The sequence below is a fragment of the Catharus ustulatus genome, unplaced genomic scaffold (assembly GCF_009819885.2).
Source record: "Catharus ustulatus isolate bCatUst1 unplaced genomic scaffold, bCatUst1.pri.v2 scaffold_72_arrow_ctg1, whole genome shotgun sequence".
Taxonomy (NCBI): Eukaryota; Metazoa; Chordata; class Aves; order Passeriformes; family Turdidae; genus Catharus; species Catharus ustulatus.
In genome coordinates, this window is record NW_024879542.1 from 187,890 (window position 1) to 197,680 (window position 9,791).

A 9,791-nucleotide genomic window follows, 5' to 3' on the forward strand; every position below is an offset into this window, starting at 1 on the left:
CCATATGGCCTGTTTTTCCTGCCTTGTAATTCTTGTGCTTTACATGTTTTGCAGAGCACTTAAATATCTTCTACACAGCTGACTGAACTCTTCTTGTCCTGCAAGTGTAAGAGAGAAGATTTTCCTACAGATCTATGCTCCTGCACAGATATGAACAGGAACTTCATTAAGGTTTTAAGTCCTTGATGGTTTTCTGCAAACCCATTAACTCGTGCTTGACACAGGTTCTGTCCCTGGCATCAGTAGACTTACTTGTCTGAGTATTACCTCCTCAAGGATGATTTTGAAGTTACAGCACTTACAAAACAGCTGTGAAAATACATGGGGTGTTCAAACTCAACACCCTGGAGACGCAGTTCTTCTGCATCTCTTCAATATCTCCCTCCACAGGCTTATTATCTCTGCAAATACAGCCTAGTATAGTGTCTGAAATAATTTATTGTTCAGTGTATGCAAATAAAATAAAGCCGAATGTTATCTAGTACTGAGCTGGCTAAGGAAGAATTTTTCTAGCTATATCCCTGCAATACCTATCAATACCTTTAAAACAAAATAGAGAAAAAGGATTATGTGAATCCACATTTGATCAGACTAGGCCAGACATTTAAGGAACAGAAAAGTGAAAGCACAAGGATCTGGTTAGGCAGAATACTGATATTATTTGTATAGGGTTGAGTATATCTTAGATAAAGAAAATTATGCTAACATGACAGCAGTTGCTCATCTTTATTTTTTGAAAAAAAGGAGGAAGGAAGGATTTCTTTGAAAGACCAATTCAGATTCACAACTAATTAATTTTTCATAGAAAAAAAAAAACGCATTTGTACCTTTATGTTATTTGCAAACTTCTTTAATCTAAATTGATAAATGTTGATGTGTACCAGAAGAACTGGTATTGAACTGGTGACTGAGTACCACTGACACTCTAAAATAGGTGCTTGCACTTTTTACAATAAACAGCAGCAAAGAAAGTATGCAAGCTATGTTGAGGAGAGAAAAGAACTCATGTCAGGGTGATAGGGTACCTGCAAACCAGTGTTTTTTGGCTTGGGGTGCTTTGTCCAATTTGCAATTGCATGGAGGTTATATATTTGATTGTGGAATAACTTTTGAGCTATTCTCAAGATTTCTTGGCAGTTCAAAGTAATGGAGACACTTGCAGCTTCCTCAGAAGTGAAAAAACTGTGTCATCTCTAATTACTAGTGTGAGAAAATACTGTTTTTAATATGTGCTGCTAAATCCTGACTTCCAAAAAATGCCACTAAAGAATGAACAAGTTCAGTTCATGCATTTCTTAAACTTCAGTAGAATTGAATGCATAAGAAAAACGTCATTCAACCTTCTTCTCAAACACAAATTAATATTTTTTGGAAATGCACCCTGAAATCTTAGATCTCTAGCAAAACCCTAATCAGTTTTGGTCAAGATTTCATTGCTGAAGCCTGCCTAGCTTCAGCAAGAAAAAATGGCTGACAGTAATAATGTCCTGAAGATGTCTTTTGAGATCAGATGCAATTAATGTTAGTTCAATTTTCTTTCCTTCTCTTATCAAGAGAAAGAAAAGCAGAGACAACAGTCTGAATCCTCAGTCTTCCTGCCACTGCTTGCACCACAGTGTTAGAGAAATGGAAAATGTTAACGTCATTTTTAGTGGTAGTCACAACCACGAAATGAAGCAGGTATTAGAGTTTTTCTGCTCCACCTCTGTGGCCCAGCTGGTAAATCCTTGGTAGAACAGGACCATCACTGGCTACTCACTTATTGTTTGACGTGTAAATTTTACTGTCTCTTTTTCAGTACCTAGGAGTGTTTCAGGATTTCAGAAATATGATGGGCTTAATGAATCTGGGTGAATATCTGTATGAAAGATAGCTCACAATCTCAGGTGTGTTTGCACATACCAAAGGCAGATCTTTGTCACCCCTCCCATCCCAATGTGCCAGAGGAAAGCTGGTCAAGGCAGTAATTTCAATCTGGATTTCTTACAAGGGTAGGTGTGAAAATAACTGGGATTTCTGATGACATGAGCTTCCTCTTCCAAAGGAGAAGGGCCATGGTGACCACTGGGAAATGCAAGGTAAGGGAATTTCTAGCTAATTCAATCTGTCTCATGGGTGCATTCAGTAAAGTTTACATTTAAAATATACTCTCCTTATGGTGCCTGTGTTGGAGATGCCTCTGTGTTCATCCATTTTAGTTTAAAATGGAAGTCACTGTTTCCTAACAACAATTTGAATGAAATGAAATCAGAAGCTAAACATTGAATAATATTTTTCATGGGATATTTTCCATATGATAGAGATTTGAAATTTTTGGCTTAAACGCTTATAGGAGTTAATCTTGTCCCCTAAGTTTTAGCTCAGTGCAAAGAGCAAGTGAATGCTGAAAATCAGGACTTGAAATGGCTAACTCAAACTTACCTATACCTCCATAATGTCTACACCAGCTATGCAACTGTAGAAATAGACTTAAAGAAGTAATCTGTCCTTTTAGCTAATAACATCAAAATGAGACCTTTTCTTCACTTTGCCTGGACCTCTAACCTTTAAAGGTGAGTTAGACAGTTGCACAAAACCTGATCTCGTTTTCTGCCCCTGGCAAGATTTTTTCAAGTTCATCTTCTTTTTTCCCCCCTTCTCTCAAAATCTGATGAAAAATGAAATGTCATGAAAACAGGCTCTGAGGCTAAAAACCCTCTGTCTGTCTCTGTGACAGATGTCAGTTTGAAAGGTTTCAGGTCACCTGTCAGAGCTATGTCAGTATGATCCATACAAACATCTACTCAACCTCTAACACTAACATTGAGTTCTGCTTTTTAAAATACCCCTTGAAAAAAAATCAAATGATTTCAAGTCACTGCCTTTTCCCCTTTCTTTTAACTCTGATTAATGAGCCAAACTCTCAGGCAAGGGCAAAAAAAAAAAAAAAAAAAAAAAGAAAAATGGGTGGGGGGAAAGGTAAAAAAGAGCCTTTAAAAAAGGACAGTTTGACCTTTTTGTGCCCCTGGCAGTGAACCAATCAGCATTCTCATAATCCAAACACAGATGCCTGGAGCAATACAAATCCTATACTTGTGAACAAGAATTCAGTTGGCTGTCAAAATATGATGATGAACAACAAGGTGCTACTCTTAAGAAAAATATCTTGAAATAAATTAAAATACTTTTCATTAATAAAGGAAGTAACATGAGTAATGTCTTACATCACCAATAGCATCATTTGGGAACAAGTATGTTGAGATATTTATTTATATTCATTCTATATTTAAACCACAGTACGTCATCTCTACATGAGACATAATCCCATAATGTTTTATGACATCACAACTACTGCTCATCTAATGCTGCAATTCAGTACTTTGTAATGATTAATTAACAGGCTTGTATCTTATTTTGTTCCTTGCTTAGTGTCATAGAGTCTACTATTTCTCACACGCATGATGTGTCCTTTTAAAGTTCAAGATTATATTTTATTTTTAAAAAATTGCTGTATTAAAGAGAAGATCCCAGCTGCATGACAATTTTCATCAGCATGTTGTTTTAATTGTCTTTGAAATAGATATAATTAGAGCTTTCTGCCAATTTCTATTTTCAAGTGTCCCACATAGATTCTATCAAGTAGATTGTTGATGTTGATGGGCATATTTTTGGATGTTTCTTAAAAATCTGTAATGTTAATTTTAGGCTCCAATATAACAGATGGAAAAAGAGATGTGGACATCACACTGACACACTACAGATGTGCCAGATACACATTTAAAAGTAAGCACAAAGTAATTCAGTGCTATTACTTTTTTTCGTGGCTAAATATGTGTTTTAACTCATGCATGAAACTAGTGAGAAAGAATAGATGCTCATTTAATGTTGTGTTATTGTGGAACACTCTCCTCACACAAAGAATCCTCTTTTTAATATTTTTCTATTTTTCTACTAGGTATTTGTATGTTGTCACTCCCTACATGTCCATAATCCTTCCTCTTCTGATATGTGCTAATAGGAAACAAACTTAACAGATTTCAATTCCTCCCTTTTTTTTTTTTTTCAACTTCTAGATGCTTAATGATGGTATTATCCCACCCACCAGCAGTTAATTTCATAGATATTAAAACTGAGTCATGTGACAGGAAAATAGTCAGTTTGATATCAAATAGTTATAACTCTTACAAAACAAATATCAGCTTCATTTTGGGCCATCCTAAAAAGACTTGGTAACAATTGGAGACAGAACCATCCACAGAAAACTATCAGTATTGTTGTATCCTGAAATATTTAACTGTACCTAATCTCTTTGTGACTCACTCTTACGCTGTTTCTTTGCTTTAATGTAAATTTCTTTGGTTTTTATTATTTAATATTTCTCTTGGACATTATTGTTTAATACAATTGCAGAATGGAAGTAAAGAAATTTACATGTCATTTTAGACTGCAAAGTGGACAGTATGATTATTTCAAAGCCCTGACTGGAATGGATAGTTTCCCTGAAAACCGACCAGCTACACAATTTTTCTTGTCACAGTGGCCGTGATTCAGATTGGACCAGGACTGAACACCTCAAATACTTACTGTTGCAACTCCAAGTCCACCTGAAAATGATGGTAAAGCTCTTCAAAAGTAATACACCCTGTGTCTGCAGAATTGTAAGCAAAAATTGCAGATGTTTCCTTTCAAGTGTCCTCATAACTTCAAGGTTTGCAAATAAATCTGCAAGATTTAATTTTTTTCTTATGCCAAAACCCCTATTATTGCTATGGGTTAAATACTAAGAATGTTTAACAGAGGATAAACCATTTAACATAACTTCCTCACCTGTAGATATTTTCAGCACTTAGTTTTTGACACTCTGTTCGTCAAAATAGAACGGTGAGCTAAAAGTTATATACAGTCCTTATCACACAGATTTTAGAACCTAATATTTTAAGTTCTATTTTAGGTTACTTATTTTAGAACCTAATGAATTAATTACATCTGTAAAGGAGTCTTTAACATCCCTCCTTTAGCACTGACATCTGCATCTGACCAGTCCAATACTTAGAGGGCATTATTGAAGATAGCAATCAGAAATGTGGAAGAAGTTATTGGTGCCACAATGGAATAGTATATTAACATTGCCACAAACAGTCTTTTCCTTGTAAGAATAGTGCTTTGATGTTCAAACCTCTAGCAAGAGTATTAGGGAACCAGCAAAACAACAACAAAACCCAAAAAACCCAACCAGAACCCAACCAACCAACCAAAAAAACACCAGAGGAGAGGGTGAAAACAGCAATGATTGTGAAGGTAGATTTGCCAGTTGAAATTAAGAATTCTGAGCAGTACTAAAATTAATTACTCTGAAATAGCAAGCAGGCAGCAGATTTATGGTAAATGACAGAATGTTTGCAAATTTTCCTGACTACTTGATTAGAAAATGCACCAAGTACAGGCATCAGTTGAGTATACATTATTTAAGCGACTGTGTCTGGTGACAGTCTGGAAGCCAGAATCATTGTGGTTGCCTGTAGGAAAATCACACTTTCTGGGAGAAATTCTTTCACCTTTGTGTGCCCACAGCACAGATCTCTCCTCATGGCAGCTTAGGATACACTGGCACTTTGTGACCCAGAAAATGTGGGACAAGAGGCACAAGGTGACCCCCTGAATGCTGGGGTAGGCCCAATTAATTTAAAATTTTGCTTGGCCTTGTCTCTTCCAATTTTCTAAATCCTCTGGAAAAATGATTAATGCGTACACTGCCAAAGTGAAAATATTTTTGACCCTATTAAAGTCGACCAAGGGTAAACCAAGTGTAGGCTGGCATTGTATCAAACTAGCTTTATTAAATTTGATTTGAGGTTTGTATGAGGAAGGGACAGACAAGGACAATATTTTGCACAGCAACTCCCTTTTAAATGAAAATACTGTGAGGAATACAAAGTATTTGTGTACTTGGTGTACTTTGGTATAGAGATTTGTTTAACCTAGAAGAATTTTAGCAAAAAATGTTTGGTTTTGAGAAGGCTTAGTATTTCCTCAGTGGGAAAGCATATTGTTGGTAAAGTTGATTTATTATATGATGAGCATTGTTTCCCTTGAAGTGGAGAGATTCAGACCTTGCCTTACTTCTTGTCTTTTCAGATTTTTATTCCCCAAATTATTCTTGTCTTGCCAACTCCAGCAGCTGGGGAAAGGATTTGAGGATATGATGTACAGCAGATGTAGGCACCTCAGATATAGAAAGTACTATTTTCAACACTTTCCCACTTCTACAGCACCCTTTATTGTTGTTGTTTTCGTCAGTGAAGTGCTCTAAAGTTCTGCATAAACCAAAAATCACAACATTTCTCAGCATTTATTCTGGTGCATTAATGATCTTTAAATACAAGACCTCACCTCCAAGAAATCTTTATGTCTGCAAAAAGGAATAAAGACCGAATGTGATCCCTCACAGCAATTACTGTAGCTAAAAAAAAGAGAAAAAAAAAAGATAAAGAACCAGAAGTAAGAGGACGCTGTAATTTTTCAAATTGTGAAGAGTGATAACTGCTATAGTTTTCAGCCCCCTGAAATCTAACAGAGTATTTCAAATGCCATCTTGTCCTTGATTCTTTTTGGCCTGCTTATGTATCCTGTTGGCAAGTTTGACTAGTTTAACACAATTGCTCACAAGTTTGTAAGCTCCCAGCCCACTCTTGCCTAATTCCAGCTTGGAAACTGTGACTCCATTAATTTAAATTTTTGTGACTTTTTGGAGGGAAGGCCTGCTAGCTCTGATATAGGATCTCCAAAGTGACTCTTGCTTTCCCAGTGTCTGGACTGCGATACACGCAGGTGCCACTGAGCACCTTGGACTGCTGGTTATGGGCTACATATTTAAGGCTAAGATAACACATTAGAAAGGATTTTTCTGCTTTGTATCAGCTGACAGTAAATAAAAAACAAAATCGTTTAAATATCATAGTACAGTTAATACATAGAAGAACATTCAAAGCTTTTAGAGCTTTTGAGCAATATGAGGCTCATAATTGCAAAGTGACATGTACGGAAAATGTGAAATAATTCTTCAGTCCCTCAAGAAAGAACTAAAGCAGAAACGCCACGGCCTAGACAGCCTTACTTAGAGTAAAATTACAACTACAGTGAAAAAATAACCAAACTACTATCTTTGAGGAGACGGACAAACTGATGCCCATATATGACAGATTTATTTTGGTAAAATGTGAGCCCACTGGAGACAACCAAGAAGCTGTCAGTGGGTAAGCATTAAATGGTTTTGATGAAATGACTGAAATTTTGCTTGTGTTAAACTTGATACACTGAAATGAAGAATCCCCTGAATATTGTTACTGAATTTCCTCCAAAAGCAAGTTTGGCATCCTCAGAAAGCATTCCATCACATCTAGATGTAGTATAAATAAATAAATAAACAAACAAACAAATAAATAAATAAATATACATATATATGAATATATATATGTGTTTGTGTGTGTGTATGTATGTATGTATGTTTATATGTATGCATGTATATATATATACGCATAGAGTTTTCAATTTGATAAATTGTTTTTATCTACACTGATTTTAACCTACTTATATAGTCTCAAAGAGACTTCTCTCCCTCCACACCTGTCAGTTCCTCCAGATGTGCCAGGAAAAGACAGATAAAAATCAGGCACAATATGCAAAGCTTGGGTCTGACTATCAAACATGATTTTTTCCAAAAGTCTGAACTCAGATACAAGCCTCATCCATTTATAGCTCAGGAATCAGTGATAGAATCAGATCTCTGAATGTCTACTTAGTGGCTTAAATTTGAATTGGCTGGAACTAAGGACAGTGTAAGCTTGATGTTAAAGTCCTTAGATTCACGTATCTGAAAGAGGAACATGATGGCAGCTCATCATAATCTAATAAATGAAATGGTTACAAGGGTTGTTAAAATGAAAAATACATACATAGAAGTGCATCATTGCTATACTTGAATTATTTCAAAGTTGTCCTGTGAGCCTGCGAGTAGACTTGGCAACTTCTCCATTAAGTTAGTTTTCTAGAACATAGTGGCCTGCCTATAGCATTTTTGAGAACAGTGTCAGATCCAAGTATTAAAAAAAAAAATCCATCATGATTCTGAGCTAATTTTAATACTGAAATTTAAAAGGTGAGTTAGCCAAAGGATGAGAGAACTCATGAAATGAGCAAGTCTATTTTGTTAGAGATGCAGACAGTTTCCAAAATGACTAAACGAATCACAATTATTTTTTCCAGTTATATTTCACCTCCATGCTTTATCTATTTATAAGATATCTATCATTTTGTGCTTAACCATGAAGCTTTTTGAATCAAATTCTCATTACATTTCTTTCTTGGTAAATAGAAAGATAAACACAGAAATACCTGTAAACTCAACAAAATATTTTACTTATCTTTAATATAAACTATTGATTACAGGGCAATGTCTGTGGTTGAAGTCTTGCAAATACTACCCTGTAGATACATCAAAAGTATCTTTTGTTAGGTTCTTTGTTTGGATTACTTCCAGGGCTCCCACACCTGTGGCATTTGCCACCACCTTGCTATTTTACATTTTCTTTCAACCTTTTCTGGAGAAGTCAGCTGTTTTGTGACACTTAACCATACAAATAAGAATTGTGCTTTTCTGCCAGGATATTTGGGTGCTGTTGAGTTGCTTGATGTAGTCAAGGACTGTGGAATAAATAAGTAATGGAAGGATCTAATATCTTTTAAAGGGATTATGTGTAGACAGCAGGTACATTTGAAAGTCCATATACTTTCATTTGAAAGTTACGTATTGTTCAACTCACAAAACACCACAGGAACTGCAAACATAATAAACCAACTCTTTTATGATGTAAATGGAAAATGAAGGATTGGGTTTGAGATTTGTTATAGTACTGAAGCTACTTGTCTTACAGATTAAATCCCATACTGCTCATAATTAGAGACTCCACATTATTATCCTTAGAGAGAAAATGTGGATATGCTCTCTCAAAGTAATTTTAATATGCAGTTTGTGGGAGGACTGCTTATAATTTATGTTCATTCAAGGGTCAAAAAGTAAGTACATGTTGAATTTAGCTTAGATGTCATTGTGAAGATTTACTTCAACAAACTGGAGTGATGGTCAGGCATGAATAAGATGAATGTATCCAAAATGTGCAGCATCATTAGTTCTTTGCTCTACATTTCTCTGTAACATTCACTGGAGCTGGTACACAAGATGTTTTGGTTTGAAGACTTCTCAAATCATAAGATTAGGTGTTTTCTGTTTTTAGTCTCTTCATAGTTTTCTGTTTTCTTCACTAGGCACCTCTGATTCTTGACTGCAAAGATTTGTTTTGTTCAAACTGAAATCCATGCAGTTCTTATTTTCCTATAAGACAACCAGGGTCCTCTCACTTGTCAAAGTAATCCTATCTTCAGATGTATCCTTGTGGTGACTGTGTGTATCAAAACACCCCTACCAGATTATATCTGCACCATTAATAGTTCTCTATGTTCCTGCATGTACTGTAACTTCTTGAAGAATTTGAGCTGGCTCCACTTTGTGGTGTGTTAAGTGCAAGCACTAGACTGGAAGTTTTTGGAGGACTATAGCCAATAAGGGGAGGGGAGCAGCTGAATATCAGCTTACACACGTTTATAAGCCACACCATTTTGAACTAAAATTTTGGTCTGAACCCAAAGTGCGGCTTATATATGGACAAAGAATGAAAAGTTACTGTTTTAGTTTGGAGGACAGGTGTCTGCTGAGAAAGGTAAGAGCTTCTCTTTGAAATGGAGAATGTAAACCCCTC

General features: G+C 35.8%; 1 long non-coding RNA gene across 1 annotated transcript; it reads left to right on the forward strand.

The window, feature by feature from the left end:
• The first annotated feature begins 1,824 nt into the window (after positions 1-1,824).
• Positions 1,825-7,344, forward strand: LOC117011498. The gene is made up of 4 exons (XR_004420991.1): positions 1,825-2,078; positions 3,685-3,762; positions 4,517-4,595; positions 6,115-7,344. It is a non-coding gene; the product is annotated as an uncharacterized LOC117011498 (long non-coding RNA).
• Positions 7,345-9,791: the final 2,447 nt, after the last annotated feature.